Genomic DNA, 16,655 nt, shown 5'->3' with positions numbered 1-16,655 from the left:
GGGAGTGCACCACAAGAGCCCACAATACTGGAAGTCTTTTCATCAGCCTCCTCCTCCAGAACTGCTTTGCCAGGGTCTGAAATCTGAGAGGGAGCAGAAAGGTAAGGGAATGGACTGTGTCTGGCCTGCAGTCTTTTACCTGGAAGAGAGCCCCCAAATGACCTTCCTGGTAGTAGCAGTGTAGGGGAATAAAATGGTCTCCCCCTGCTTTCCCATTCAGGTTCCCTCTGAGTAGGTATCTGTGGTGTTTTGGTGAACCCATTCCTTGATCCAGGCCAGCTTTTGAATGGTGCTTTAGTTACTTTTAGTCCAGTCCTGGAGTAGTGGTGGGGCTAACAAACAGCCAGCAGCAAGAGCCCTGAAAGCAGTCTGCACTTGCCTCTCTGTAAATAATATACGAGGCTATTCTCACGACCAGGAGGAAGCGGGCTACGGGAGCCTAGCCTGATACCTCCTGGTTGTGTGCTGCCACGGGAGCCACACAGCTCCTGGCAGAAAACCTCACAAAATACCCTACCCTTAAATTGGGTTAGTGGGGTGAGCGCTCTGCTAACCCCATTTAGTTGATTGTATGCTGCTGTGGTGCAGCTCTGCGGCACGGCGACACACGAGTAGACCCCCAACCGGGAGTCTACAACAAGCCTCCTGGCCTCAGGGCTCTCCCCGGGTTGCCCCACACACTTGCGTGGGGCATCCTGGGATTTCCAGGGGCTAGGTGGGTCCCAATACCCACCACCCCTATCGGCTCCATGATAGAGCTGGTAGTCATGTGGGTGGCTGATCTCATCTAAGCCCACTCTCCCCACAGTGCCCAGCTAGGCTCTACACACAGATTGTATGTAGAGCCTCTATGTTTCATTAAACCATTAGAATTCCTGATTCTGCTCCACTGCCTTGCGTGCCACAACTCTTTCCTCTGGATTCTACAGTATCCCATTCAGGGGTTCTCAAATTTGGGCCATTTGAGAGTGTTGTTGGACTACAGCTCCCAATGGTTTTTGACCATTGTGGCTAGGGGTGATGGGCATTGTAGTCCACCCACACCTGGGGACCCAAGTTTGAGTACCCTTGCATTCAACCAATCTCCATTCAATTAATATCATTAGCAATGTCTGCCACACTAGCTGCAGCTCCTCTCTTCTTTCCTCAGTGCTATGTTCTTCTACATTTGGGGAGTTTTTAAACAGGGGGAAATATTCAAAATGCAGATCCCCACTTAAAGAATCTTGGGACCCAGCTGTTATGGTGCATATTGTATAGTGATGAAATGCATCGATAAAGAGAACGTTTGAAGCCAGAAGAAATGGGCCCGACAAAGATTATCCTGCTATCCATACTAGTTGGGCAACTGGGAGGGAGGGAAACCAGATACTTTAAAATCAGAGTCCTTTCCAGTAAGCAGTGTGGTAACACAACCCTCATTATTAGAGCAATTAATACACATGCAAGGCTACACTTGGCAGATGGCAAAACCAAAGTCTCAGGTCCAAAACCCCCACGTCTAATGGGAGAAGGTCAGTTTCACCACGACAACTCTCTTCCAGAAAAAGGGGTAATGGAAATGGAAATGCACTGGTGAAGGAATACCTTATGAATTCCTTCTCTGTTATTCCTCTGAAGTCTAGGGTTGGCTTTCTGAGAAGTCCATGAGACAGAGGGCCTCCCCACAAACCCCATGGATTCAAGAGGATCGTATTAGTCACAGAGAAGGGGTGCCAAGTCAGCTAGAAGTGAGCTAAACTGGGGGCTGGTGTGGGTGGACATTTTCTGCCCCCCCCCCCGCAGCTCCTCTGGCTGTTCTTCAAGTTGAGGTGGGATTCATTTGTATCCAAAGTGAAATCACATACAAAAGAGGGGGCTTCAACTGAGTTGTATTTGCAACTGTGTACCCTCTCCCTGCACAGTGAGGATAACTGATGGGCTTTGTTTGCCCTCAGTGATAGCATGGAGCTACATCTGATTGACTATGGGATCCCTGATTGGCTAGAATAACCTAGCCAGCAAAAAGACAACAATATTTTGAAAAAGAAATGTGTGTCAATAGCACCAGGTAACTGACAAGAAAATCAGCAAACAGTGGCAGAAGTGTGAGCAGGGAGTTCTGGGGGACATTTTGGGCCCTCAGAAGTGTTGGTTTTGCCCCAAACATTTTCACATGTGAACCTTTAGCATACTAGTTAACTTATAGCATACGTCAGGCACAAAATATATTATGACATGAATGTGTGTGATCTATGGAATTCTTGCTATAGGAAAGAGAATCTTTCGTGTGTCACAGAGACCCCCTCATTATTCCTTCTGACAGAAGCACTCTGTGACACATGGAAATATATCCTGAGGGCAGCATGATGCTCAGGGACATATTTCTGCCAGTTACAAGGCAATCTGAGGGCAAGGTAGGGAGGGACCCCAACATTCACCCTCCCCATTGCATACTAGGCAACGCACAGCTAGTCTGGATGTGGGCTACTGAGAATACACAAACTCTTCATTGGACAAAGACTTTCATGTTAGTATTTTCATAATATTTTATATTTGTAAGTAAACAGTCTTTAAATATTCAAACAAGTAACAGTGGCTCTTGTGAGCCAATCCCAACACAACATTTGAGCCTGCCTTATATTGAATCAGACCATTGGTCTGCCTGGGTCTATGTTTATTCCAACTGGTGGGAGCCAGCTACTCAGAATCTGAGGCTTTTCCTATCATTTGCTACCTGACCTTTTTAGCTGGAGATGCAGGGACCAAGGTTGCATGCAAAGCATGTACTCTACCACTGAGCTTTCCTACATAGTTTTGTTCTTAAAGAAAATGTGACATTAGTGGTTTGATAGCTCCTGAAAACTATTTTCAGATGGGTGAGGTTCTATGCAGATACGATAATAATTATAAAGGCAGCATTCGCATGTAACATGGAACCAGAGTTGAATAGGCCTGCAGTTCTGCAGACGTTACGTCGGAATGCGGGGAACTGCAGTCAGGTGCAGCGACGAAACCAAGAGTTCGAGACTGGGATTCCAGTCTGCACTCTCGGGATGAGTATTGTTTTGTCACCTTAACCTGAGGTTCCCAGTAGCCCGCAAATGTCTGAATTTGGAACTGCAGGCTGCTGGCCTTGGAATCTAAGTTGAGGGAGATAGCTCCTCCCTCAACTCTGGCCTGATTGGCTGTGTGGGCTGTCCTTCTGTCAAGCAGGAAGCCCAAGCAGTCAGCTCCCTTGCCTCTCTACAATCTCACTGACTGTAGAGAGGTAGCTCTCCTGAATGTCCAAATTTAAATGGGAGAGCAGGGGGAGGGGGTATGGAATAATGGGTCCCATGGACCCATGGTTCTGTGTTACATGTGAATGCAGCCAAAGAGCGAACCATCCCGCATTATCATATGGAATATTCAAACATAACTACAGCAGTTTCAGGGAGAATATGAAGTGGATGTGGGGGTATTTCACGTGGAATCATGGAACCTCACTGGTTCTGAATATTTGCCGGCTGCATGGATCCCCACCCATGTGGAAGCAGGTCTCAATGCCTTCCATGCCACTAATACCATGTTAGTTCTCTGTGAAGGGGGACATAAATGGAGGCTAAAGGTCACACAGGCACCAAATCAACACAAAATTATAGAACATAGGAAGCTGCCATATCCTGAGTCAGACCATAGGTCCATCTCACTCAGTATTGTCTGCACAGACTGGCAGCACCTTCTCCAAGGTTGCAGGCAGGAATCTCTCTCAGCCCTATCGTGGAGAAGCCAGGGAGGGAACTTGGAACCTTCTGCTCTTCCCAGAGTGGCCCCATACCCTGAGGGGAATATCTTACAGTGCTCACACTTCTAGTCTCCCTTTCATATACAACCAGGGTGGACCCTGCTTAGCTAAGGGGACAAGTCATGCTTGCTACCACAAGACCAGTTCTCTTCCCTAATGAATAAAGTATCAATTAGAATGAGCCATAACTTGTCCTATAATTTGGCATGATGGTCATTGAAGATAAAGGAAGGAAGATGAATGCAGGGTGGGCAGATTCTGGTGATCTCAACTTTGTGAATAACCTGGAGTTAATGAGACATGCTATGAAGAACCATAAATGTTGTAATGTTGTCGGTAAATACTAGATGTAATATAAAACAGACTCCCATACTGCAACAATTTTTTTGAGCCAAAGTGAATTATTTCTCTAAGGTCCCTTTTTCAGATCGTTCTGCTTTTATTTATGTTCATTCATTTTCTCCCTTTCTTTTGCTAGCGTCACATGAAGGGCTCTTCCAAGTCAAATTTTATTTACATCAGATTCATTGCAGAGTGAGTGCGGGTCTTTTGTGTGTGCCCTCATTTCATGCAATCAGCTATCATAACCGGAGTGTAGTGTTCCATCTGTCTCCATCAGTTAGATAGATTAAAAACAGGACTCAGGTTCGAGGAAGGGAGTCTTGCAGGGAGAAATCCCACAGTGTGGTAGATTGTCTCACAAATACTCAGTTTTCACTTGGATGCTTTGTTTCTAATATTTGGGTCAATCTCCATTTCAGTGGTGTAGCCACCATTGAGCAAGGTGGGGGACAAATATTCCTGGCTTGCGGGGAATGGATATAGGGGTCAGGGGGCACCCCCTCACCCCCAGTGTTGCTGCAGCAGCTCCCCCAAGAGCTCCCAGGAGAGCTGGTCTTGTGGTAGCAAGCATGACTTGTCCCCTTAGCCAAGCAGGGTCCACCCTGGTTTGTGTTTGAATGTGAGACTAAACGTGTGAGCACTGTAAGATATTCCCCTTAGAGGATGGAGCCGCTCTGGGAAGAGCATCTAGGTTTCAAGTCCCCCCACTCCCCCGCATCTCCAAGATAAGGCTGATTGAGACTCCAGCCTGCAACCTTGGAGAAGCCACTGCCAGTCTGTGAAGACAATATTGAGCTAGATAGACCAATGGTCTGACTCAGTATATGGCAGCTTCCTATGTTCTTATGTTCCTGTTGGTGGTGCTGTGCATGCCCCCTCCACACTGCTGCTGTCGCCAGGTGCTGCACTTGCCCCCTTTTGTCGCTGTCACATGTGCACAAGGCCCATCCAGGGGTTGGATCCAGCACGTTCTTCACCGGCCCTGCTGGGTGTTTCTCTTAGGGTTACCAGGCCTAGCTGGTGAAAAAAGTCAATATCTGCCCAGAGACAAAAGTTTGGGCGGTATATAAATCTCTCTCTCTCTCTCTCTCTCTCTCTCTCTCTCTCTCTCTCTCTCTCTCTCTCTCTCTCTCTCACACACACACACACACACACACAAAATGGGACACTTTCTACCAAAAAAGTATCCAAAAAGTACTATTTTCATAAAATTTGCATACCTTTATAGGTATTATACATAATACCTGGGTAATTAATACATCTGCTTCACCATGAGCCCCACCACCTGTTAAGATCATCTAGAGAAGTTCACCTGCAGTTGCCGTCAACTCGTCTGGCGGCTACTCAGAAACAGGCCTTCTCTGTTGCTGCCCCTGGACTTTGGAATGCGCTCCCTGTTGAAATAAGAGCCTCCCCATCTCTGGCAACTTTTCAAAAGGCACTGAAAACACATTTATTCAGCCAGGCTTTTAATTAGATTTATGATTTCAAATTTTTATTGCTGGTTTTAAATGATTTTAATGTTAATATTTTTAATGTTTAAATGATTTTAATTATTTATTTGATTTAGTTTTGATTCTGTTAATTGATTTTAATTGTTTTTATTTGTTGTAAATCACCTTGAGCCATTTTTGAAGGGGCGGTATATAAATCAAATCAAATCAAAAAATAAATATGCATATGTGATAAAAAATGAGATAATTTGAGAATAAACACAGCTCACAGCTGTGCAGCTGATGACCAGGTGAGCTGTAGGTCTGCTCAGACTGCTGTCTAGGTGCAGAGTTCTCAAGGCCCCTGCTTCTTAACTGCAAATTCACCTCCTGGTTAGGTTTACCACACACACTGTCCTCCTCCCGCATTGGGTCACTCAGCCTGCTCTCAGCAGTAGGCCAGCAACTTCACCTCTTGGTTCAAAGCAGAGCAACCAGCTAGCTGCCGAGCTAGCCTCTTAGCATGCTGGTGCAGTGGTGTGTGCATACACGGTCTCCCACTCACTTTCTGCTCTCTACAGCTACAAACATTTATATACCACTTTTCAACATAAGGTTCCACAGTGGTTTTCAAAGGAAAAAATAATAAGATGCTCCCCTGTCCCCAAAGGGTTCATAATCATAATTCTAAAAAAAAAACAAAAGGCAAGGTAACACCAGCATCAGTTATTGAAGGAATGCTGTGCGGGGGTTGGATCTGACCAGTTGCTCTCCCCATGATAAACAGAAGAGATTCACCACTTTAAAAGGTGCCTTTTAACTCAGTTAGCAGGGGTAGCTGCTAACTGAGTAAAGTTAGCTAGCTAACTGCTATCTTCTCACTGCGGCTACTGCATGAAAGCAGCAAGCTGCACCTGTTGGGCCCACTTAGCTGTGCTCCTGCATCACATGACTCAGAAACCTGTCACTGAAACAGAACCTCCCCTCTGGCTTCCCCACTGGATGGATGGTGAGTAGGAAGGGGAAGGAGAGAGAGAGAGAGGAAGAGAAGCTGCTCATGAGAGCAAAGTGTTCTGAGTGCACACAATGTTCCTCTACTTCCCAGAACTTCGGACACTACAACAGATGCAAAAAAGGACATTTTTTCCTCCAGAATAGTCACATGTACTCTATAAAAGTTCCTAGTTGGCAACCCTAGTTTCCTCTCCCTCGTGAGCAAGACAGGAGAGGAGTACCCAGCCAGGCCAGTGACAAAAGTGCTGGTTGGCTGGATGGGCTGCACGTCAATGGTCAGCGCTGCCAATGCCCCCTGCGTCAGTGTGCTGACACACCAAAAGGGGTGTGGCCAGTGCAGGGTAAGTGCATCTAGCAGAGGAGGGGGCAGGCAGGGTGCACAGAAGCGGCAGTGAGGGGCGGGTGCAGTGTCCGCCCACCCATCCTGCTCCGAGGCTGCTACCAGCCTTCCTCCGCCCCTGTTCCATGTTTAACCAGCTTTCAGGACAGGGGCTGTAGCTCAGTGTTAGAGCATATTCTTTGGGTGCAGAAGGACCTAAATTTAATCCTTAGTAACACCAGCTGGGGCTGGGAAAGGCCCCTGTCTGAAACCCTGGAGAACTGCGGCCAGTCAATACGGACAGTGCTGAGCACAATGCTTTGACGTGGCAACAGACAGCTTTTTTTAATAGTTTTCTATTTGTTTAACTGTCAAAGCCTTTTCTGGTTTTATCTTGGTTGTTTGAATATTGTGTTTTATGTAGCACATTTTTATACAGCGTTTTTAAGGTGTTTATATTTTTATAAATAGCTTGTTTACGTAATTTGGTTAATGTTTATTTTACATGGCATCTATCTTATTGTTGTGAGCTGCCCCAAGCAGTAGTGTACTGGAGGGGCGGGGTATACATATTTCAAATAGATAGATAGAAAGATAGATAGATAGATAGATAGATAGATAGATAGATAGATAGACTAGAATGTTCTTTTTGATTTTGGATGTGTTTTCAAACATTTACAGAAACAGTTGGAAAATAAAAGACTAGTGACAAACAAAGAGTTATGGGAATACGAGACATTGCATTGTGGGGTGACTGCCAGTGGGAAAGGGGGCATTTTAAAATGCTGTTGCTGCCTTCGTTACTGCCCACATGGCAGCATATTTTGAATTTAGGTATGGATAGAAGGGGACCCCACCAATCATCTAAATCAGGTAAGCCACCCCCATCAATCATAAAACTGATCTGATGTGTCGACTTAATTCAATGCACCTGGACCCTGAACCAAAAAGCCCAGGTGTTGTAGCCTTGCCTCATAAGGAAGATGCTCCAGGCCCCTGATCATTTTCGTTGCCCTCTTCTGCACCTTTTACAGTTCTACAAGGTCCTTCTTAAGATATGGCGGCCAGAACTGTACACAGTACTCTAAGTGTGGTCTCACCATAGATTTGTATAAGTGCATTATAATATTACCATTTTATTTTCAACCCAGCTCCCCTGAGAGGTCCATAATGCTGGGGAATGTTGAAGGAAAGAGAAGGAGATGACGACCAGCAGCGAGGTGGATGGACTCAATTACGACAATAATGAATGCACCACTGAGAGACCTTAAAGGCCAAGTTGAAGACAGGTCATCCTGGAAAGAATCTATCTATGTGGTCATTAAGAGTCGATACCGACTTCACCGCACTTAATCAATCAGTCAGTCAATTTTCAACCACCTTCCTAATGATCCCTAGCACAGAATTTGCCTTTTTCACAGCTGCTGTGCACTGTGTTGACACTTACAATGAGCAGTCCACCACAATCCCAAGATCTCTCTCCTGGTTAGTTACTGACAGCTCAAACCCCATCGGTGTAGGGCTGTAAAATAGAGCTGCAAGATTATTAACTGGGACTGGACATTTTGATCATATTATGCCTGTGCTTCACCAGCTGTACTGGCTCCCAGTCCATTTCTGGGCCAAATTCAAAGTGCTGGTTTTAACCTTTCAAACCCAACCCTAAATGACTTGGGACCAGGTTACCTAAGAGAGAGAGAGCACCTTGCCCCATATGTCCCAACATGGACCTTAAGATCTTCTTTGGAGTTCCTGCTCTAAGTGCCCCTGCCAAACAAGGTGAGGTGGGTGGCTACTATAGAGAGCGCCTTTTGGGTGGTTGCACTTTCACCCCATATATGAAATAGCCTCCCCAGTGAGATTCACCTGGCTTCATCACTTTGTTCTTTTAGATGCTGGTCAAAGACCTTTTTATTCACTCAGGCTTTTTCAATTTTGATTTTTCAATTTGATTTTGAAAACTGATTAAAAAAGATTTTTAAATTATTTTGTATTGTGTGTGTGTGTGTGTGTGTGTGTGTGTGTGTGTGTGTGTGTGTGTATAAGGGAGGGAGAGAGAGAGAGAGAGAGATTTTTTTTTTTTATTTGATATGTGTTTTTAACTTTATGTTTTAATGCTGTGTTGTGAGCTGCCCAGGTAACAGTTTGTTATGGGGTAGCTAACAAATAAAGTTGTTTTTACCATTCTTCTTCTTCTTATCATCATCATCATCATCATCATCATCATCATCATCATCATCATCCAGGTTAACACCTGGCCCACTTTAAAATACTTCCCCCCCCTGCTTATTGAAAAAAAATGTCTACTATATTCTCAGCCTGCCATCTGCATCTTAGCAGCCTGAAATTTTGCATGACCAGTGCACAGAGTGTCAAACTGTAGTCACATGGATTGTATTTGATCTTACACTGCAGCAGGATGTTCATAATGAAAACCAAAAGCAAGAATTCATCAACTTCAAAGCCTCCCTAAACAAACCATATTCGTCAGATATTACTCTTACCATTTATATATAACTTGTTAATATCAGCAGCATGAGTTATTTTGAAAAAGCATTACTGCAGATGGGCCATCAACGTTTGATTAAATGTTTACATATTCTGACAGACCAGCTGGCCTTGATCCAGCAACTAGATGTCTTTGGGTGAGCTTCCTTGACTATTAATAAACAAAAAAAATAAAATATTAGGTATCCACACAGCTCTTGCATTGCATCCACAGGTTTTAGTCTCACTTGGTCCACATTATACCACTTTTGATCCTTTGCTCCTTAATTTGGGCTGATCTTGCACACATTTTCCATAACATAGTGAAATCTGATTCCAAATGTGGATAATAAAATGGTGAAGGGCTTCAAGTTCTGCTGCAACTACTGAGCATGCTCTATTGCACTTGAGCATGCTCAGCAGGATTAAATGTACAGACCTGTAAATGTAAAAAATTGCTGCTGTAGCTTGCAGAGCTCCCACTTCAGGAACCCCCAAATAACGTGTGTTTATGCAAGTCCAAGATAAAGCTGTTGGAAAGTCTGGAGAATGTTAAAGGTTCTTCTTTTCTTTCCCCCTATCTGCACCAACTTAAGGACAGGTGCGCTACTATTATTGCATAATTATACTGGAAAAGAATACTGCATATATTAAAGGATCATTTCGCCTTTCATCATATTTGCAGGCTTTTTCAGATCTATTTTTATAAGCAATTGCCAGTTAATGATCTCCATTATCTCTCCTACGTATTTATAGAAATAGCAGACGAGTACAGTGTGAGCTGGGAGAGGGCTGTGCAGGCCAACAGACAGGGTGGTCTCTCCCATGTTCGGGACGTGAGATCTGCAGAACTCTCAGGTTGCTTTTCAGGAGCAGATTTCCCCTTCACCTTTGGCTTGCATATGTTCCAGATGTCCTTGTTATGGACAGTCCAGATTTTCTGGTTACTGGCTGTGGTAAATCACAGTCTGTCTTTTGTCCCTATTTTTTGTTTTGCCTTTTGGGGGTGGGGGGGTTGCCTGGTTATAATTTTGTTTAGTGTGAAGATCAATTGAATACAGAAATGCATACACGGCTCTTGCTTATTTCTAAAATGGAACATGAACTTCCAACATCAGCTGGTGATTATGGTGCCAGAGAGAGTTATTAGCTCAGACACAACCTTTCAGCAGGATGAAGAAAAGGAGAACTACTTTTATACATACATACAAAGCCTTACTAATAAAATACTATGGGAAAGCAACCAAAAACTATATGATCCATGCAGAACTGTGCTTATTATTTTGTCTAGCCGTTCCATATTTATGACAGCTTATGGCACTTGGCCTTTCCAAATGGTGCTTTTAATTTGAAGAGAAAAACCAAAATGTAAGTAAGTTCACATCAGGTCAAGAACTGGAGAGTTTTATCCTACTGAATAAAGAGGAATTTGGGTTAAATAACCTGTTTTGGTTTCGATGTTCATTCACAGCAGTTGATAGTGCCCAAGAGAAAAGCAGAGTGCCTTACCCTGCCTCCCCTGCTCTCATTGAAGACTTGTTTCTGTGCGTGTTGGTCATGGAGGTTTGATACAGCCATATCTATTTCTGAAAGAGCTGGAAAATTTCAGATCCTTCTGGATGCATAAGCGGAGCACCTGTGGGCAAGAGGGAGGTAGTTATTCACATGTTATGTTGAACACTGGTGCAGCAGTACACTTCCTATCTGTACCCAGGTTCACTTTTAAAACGAACACAGGTACAATCATTCACACAAACACATGTACAAGCATGCAGACATCTGACCACAGGAACAACATGAGCCCTCTTCAGACATTATAGAAGGCAGCCATGCTCATGCTTACAAAGGGGAAAACGTGGATGAAGACCCACTGCCCTGCTGTCACTCATCCCCTCGCACTCTACGAACATGCTTATGGTGCCATTTGACTGACGAGGGCAGCACCATATGTTCAGTGGCGATTCCGTGAGCCACAAGCTGAATCAATCCAAATTGTAGCTCACAGAATCGCCATGAACATGCTTATGGCACCGCCTCTTTTAGACAAATGGTACCATAAGTGTGTTCGTCGAGTGTGAAAACACTCATACATGTTTTTGTGTGAATGACTGTACCTGCGTTCATTTTAAAAGTGAAGCTGAGTACAGATAGGAAGTGTGCGGCTGCACCTGCGTTCAACATAACATGTGAATAACTGCCTGTGTACAGACCTGTACCTGTGTATATTGTACACTCGTCATATGAAGGTCCATTCACATATTATGTTCAACATCCATACCACGAGTGTACAGTGTAAACAAGTACAGATCTGTACACATGTACAGTCATTCACATATTACGTTGAACACAGGTACGGAAGTACACTTCCTGTCTGTACCATGCATTTGTACGGTCTGTATGCAGGTTCACTTTAAAAACAAACACAAGTACAGTCATTCACACAAACATGTGTATGAATGTACAGATATCTGTACACTTGTGCAGCATGATGCTTGAATTGGGCTAGAGCGTTGAACATAACATGTGAATAGGGCTTATTTAAACTGCTAATGATTTCCTTTTCAAACCACCCTCAGCACTGAAAAATACGGTTGTCTTCCTCCAGTCTAAAAAGGTCTAGAATTCCCTGCCTAGGGTCTAGGGTAAGATGGTCTAGGGTAAGATGGTCGAGTCAGCAGGAAGACCCTAGACTAACAAAAACAGCTTTGATACCCCTGACAGCACCAGCAAAGGCAGGGGAAGAGAACAAGCATCAGTACAACAGGCCCACTTCCTTCCCCAGTTCCTGTAGCCTCCAGCACTGGCTTTGGACTGTGAATCTCCAGCATCACAGTGGCCACATCCTGCCAAAATAAACAGACCTTTGCATGAGCACCGGAGCCTGGTGGCAGACAGCCTAGCCTTTGCCAGCATATTCCTAGAAAAGGCCGAGCGTTAAAAGCCCCGCAGAGGACTGATTTATGACCCCACGTGCGAAGTGAGTGAGCTTGCGCCGTTTCGAGTGAATGACTCCAACCTACCGTAATGGGCGCAAGGATTGGGGAGTCTTTTAAAAGGCCTTGGTTGACAAAAGCCCCTTTGTTGATTCATTCAACCGTGGGGGTCTGCAGGCAGAAAGTTCATGGTAAACTGCGAGCGGGAATTGTCTCTCAGTACGGCAGCCTCATGGCCGACAGTTGTTTTAGCAACTGAGAGTGGATCTTTTTGTTTTCAGTCTGCAGCCGGAGACCTTGGCAGGGGGCCCAACTGGTCTTAGATTTTTTTTGTTTTTGTTGACAATTAATGCAAGGCCCACTAAGCTTGTGAGGAAACAGAAACTCTCCGTTTCTCACTCCCTCTGCAGTGCTTTTGGTTTTATACTTGCAGCCTGCCTTGGGGTTTCCCTCCTCCTGTTTCACTTCACCGCATGGGCGGCAGGCAGTATTCTGTGGCAAAACAAACAAGCAACATCCACACCAAATGAGCCCCCGAATTCTGAATTAAGAAAAATCAAGCTAATATCATGTTACATGCCTTAATAAGGATACACAGAAAATGAAACTGCACTTGTAAAAACTGATCATCTGGCAATGGTGGCTGACATCCTGACTAATAAAGCATTTGCATTCTGAGCAAAATTATGCTAGTGCATGAAGATTGCATAGTTGCACTAAACAACAGAGATTTGCACAATTGTGATCCCTTTTAAAACAATCCCTTTAATAGCACTAGCAATAGCAATAGCACTTACATTTATATACCGCTCTATAGCCGGAGCTCTCTAAGCAGTTTACAATGATTTAGCATATTGCCCCCAACATTCTGGGTACTCATTTTACCGACCTCGGAAGGATGGAAGGCTGAGTCAACCTTGAGCCCCTGGTCAGGATCGAACTTGTAACCTTCTGGTTACAGGGCGGCAGTTTTACCACTGTGCCACCAGTGGTAAAAAACAAATGAGATGCTGCTGTTGCGCACTGTTACGTAGGAACATAAGAAGCTGCCGTTTACTGAGTCAGACCTTGGTCTTTCTAGCTGAGTATTGCCAATACTGACTGGCAGAGGCGCTTCCAAGGTTGCAGGCACGAGTCTTTCCCAGCCTTACCTAGATATGCCAGGGATTGAATCTGGAATCATCTGCATGCAAAGCAGGTCTTCCTCCATCAAGCTACGGTCCCCATCTCCCAAACAGATGTTGTTGCACAAGTGCAAGCGTGCTTGCAGTAGCACATTAGTCTGCAATGCAAGCTCCAGTCTTAGGCGGTTTCCAGACTAGCTGCTCAACAGCAGCAAAATGCCTCCATTCAGGCAAGTTGCCTCCGAAACATAAACAGCAGGGGGAGCAGTCTCGCGGAAACTAACAACCCGAAAAAAAGCAACTTTCTTATGCTGGATATATGATGTCCTAGCTCTATATTGCAGCAATTAAATTCGAAACAAGGCATTGGCAATGTGAACGGCACACTGCTGTCTGTGTAGGGACTGCAGTGTCACAACACAGGAAGTGTGGAAGCACACTTCCGAGATACGCCGTGACCCCGTTTCAAGGTCTAATCTGGAAAGTGCCTTAGTGCAGCTAGATAGTGCCACAGCTAGATAGTGCCGGCGCAATGTCTTTCTGCAAGCACTTTGTTAGTCAGGATGTCAGCCGCTGGGCCAGTTTTTCTGTGGGGAGGGGCAAATTCTTTCACCTCTTTGCCATGTGGATACCTATGGAAAACCATGCAGGCTGCATTCGACCCAGTTGCTTACTAAGAAGCAAGCCTGCCTTTTCCTTAAGATATCCAGGGCAATGTGTGCAAAGGCCCTGGGATAACTGACAAAGACGAGGCCCTTGTCGCTAAATGTTATAAAGTTAACTTTTATTTTATTACAGTGTGTACAAAGGCCCAGGGGTAACTGACAAACATGAGGCCCTTGTTAAATGTTATAAAGTTTATTTTTATTTTATTACTATTAAAGAACTTTAAACATATTAGGCTATCTGTATTTATGCTCTGACTATTCTGCAATGATGTGTGCCTGCAGGGGACAGATATAGGGTTAGCAAGTTCTGTGTGAAGCTAGACCAGGAGAATCCCCCCCACCCAATTCCCCCACCCCCCTACGTTTTCCACAATATTATAGGAACACAGGAACTTCCTTATACTGAGTCAGACCATTGGTCCATCAAGTTTTGTTCACACTGATTGGTAGAGGCTCTACAGGGTTCCAGACATTTGGTATCTGTTGAGTTACAATTTTTCCTGGAATTTTCTCTTCCCCCTTTTTTGGAATCATTATGTAAAGAGGAGGAAGATGAACACTTTGTTTAAATTCCTGTTTGGAATTCCTTCTTTGTTTATATTTCTACCTGGCAAATTATTATTGTTTTGTAAAGTATATATTTTATTATTACTTCTTGTTTACACAGTCAGATGATATTATTATTATTATTATTATTATTATTATTATTATTATTATTGATTTATATACCGCTTCTTAAGCAAAGGCCTCACAATTGCCTCCTTCAGACATGGAGGCATCCTGTCCTCCCTCAGTGAGGCATTTATGATGTCAACTAGGCCATCTCCAACAACCTCCCTGCTAGATGTCATAAGCCACATTGGGCAAGGATCCAAAGGGAAAGTGGTAGGCCGAACACCTCGGAGGAGTTTGTCCACATCCTCAGGAGTCACAAATTGAAACGGATCCATTCTAATTGAACCAGAGGAGATACTGGACGCCTCTGCAGTTGACTCCCTGCCATAACTGTGGAGTCCAAGTCGGCTCGAATGCAAGATATTTTATCTGCAAAAAGGTTGTTAAAAGCATCACAGCGGGATAATGAAAAATCCAGATCTACTGAGGATGGAATGCATGCAGAATAGCATCGCTTCTTCACTGCACGGATTGCCACAGAATAAGCCTTCAAATCAGCTTTGTGCAGTGTCTTATCGGATTTGAGTCTTCCACCACATATGCTCTAGTCTTCCCCCTTGCCGCTTCAGCTCCCGTAGCTGTTCAGTATACCAAAGAGCTCGTTTCGAAGCAGAGTGGAGAAGACACTTAGGGGCGATAGTGTCTCCTGCACTGGTAAGAAGCAACCCTAAAGCTCTCCAAGGCCTCTTGGAACTCTGTAGGATTTAACAGCCTTCTTGGGTGGACCATCCTAATAGGTCCTGCACCCCTGAAGAGGTGAGTTAGATATTATGGTAATATTATGGTAACCAAAATTAGATATTACGGTGTCCTTAATATAATTATTAATTTAAACAGCCTATAAATTAAAAATTCATGACAGATATACTGTACATCGTCATTTCATGACAGACATACTGCCCATCCCAATATAATGTGCATGCAGATGTGCAGGAGCACTGTTGCACTCAGTACAAGAACTGCGGGAACGCATTTGCGCAATTGGCAGACAGAATTTCCAGTGGCTGTTAATTGCACAACTGTATTTGCACAGTGTTGAATTTAGCACAACAATGCTTGCGCAACTGTGCGCACTTTTCATTGCAGAGAATGAGCCAATGTTCTTTTATTTTACTGATTAGCTGAACTTACTCATTTCTATTGCTAACAATAAGGGTGGTTACAAATGCACCAGGGAACGAATGCTGCTTCTTTCCCCAGAACATTGTGAGCTGGCTGTCAAGAAGAAAAATGGTTGCTGCTGCTGGCAAGGAAAGAGAATTACTCGAAAAAGAAAGAAAAGGAGCCTGTTGCTCAGCTATCATGAAAGCTATCAGGTAAGGTCTCCACCCTCACTGTTGTGTTGAGCCAATCCAATGTATTGGATCGATCTGCACATCATCGACCTGATGCACATAATCGGGAGCAGATTGGGTACGACCTGATACTGATTATTTTTTCAGTGCGTAGTACTACTAAGTAACTGTTTCAATGGGACAGTTGAAGTCCCAGGAAATCATTCCAGCTTTGTGCATTCTTTAACAAATCATGTTTAGTCATAACTCCTGGGATGTCCCCCCCCCCCAAATAAGAATAATAAAAAATGTATCCACATTCTATTCAAGTTAAAAGCAGATCAGGGAAATCTGTGCCTAACTCAGACATTCCAGCTGAGAGGAAGTAAGCCAAACGCTTGCTGATAAAACAACCGCAAGGGTGGTAGAATTGCCACATCTCCCACAGAATTGCAACATTCAAAGAACAGGTTTCCAGGTTTTGCAGAGTGGAGTGAACGAGTTGTGTGTGCAATGGATGGCCTTGTGTGTTGTTTGGAATGCAGTGGTTAGAACCCCATCTCTGCCAGCAGCCGCGTCTCATGGCTGAATGGAGATCCAACAAGTTCTAATTCAGTCAA

General features: G+C 44.3%; 1 long non-coding RNA gene across 2 annotated transcripts in view; it reads right to left on the bottom strand.

The window, feature by feature from the left end:
- The window catches only part of LOC128325148 (uncharacterized), an 89,249-nt gene that overhangs the window by 60,138 nt on the left and 12,456 nt on the right, over positions 1-16,655 (bottom strand). For both annotated transcript variants that reach the window (XR_008307284.1, XR_008307283.1), the window contains exon 2: positions 10,871-10,997. This is a non-coding gene — a long non-coding RNA (uncharacterized LOC128325148). The remainder of the gene's footprint in view (positions 1-10,870; positions 10,998-16,655) is intronic.

Source organism: Hemicordylus capensis, chromosome 4 (assembly GCF_027244095.1).
Source record: "Hemicordylus capensis ecotype Gifberg chromosome 4, rHemCap1.1.pri, whole genome shotgun sequence".
NCBI lineage: Eukaryota > Metazoa > Chordata > Lepidosauria > Squamata > Cordylidae > Hemicordylus > Hemicordylus capensis.
The sequence above is the reverse complement of the archived record's forward strand: the minus strand, read 5'-3'. Positions and strand labels throughout refer to the sequence as shown.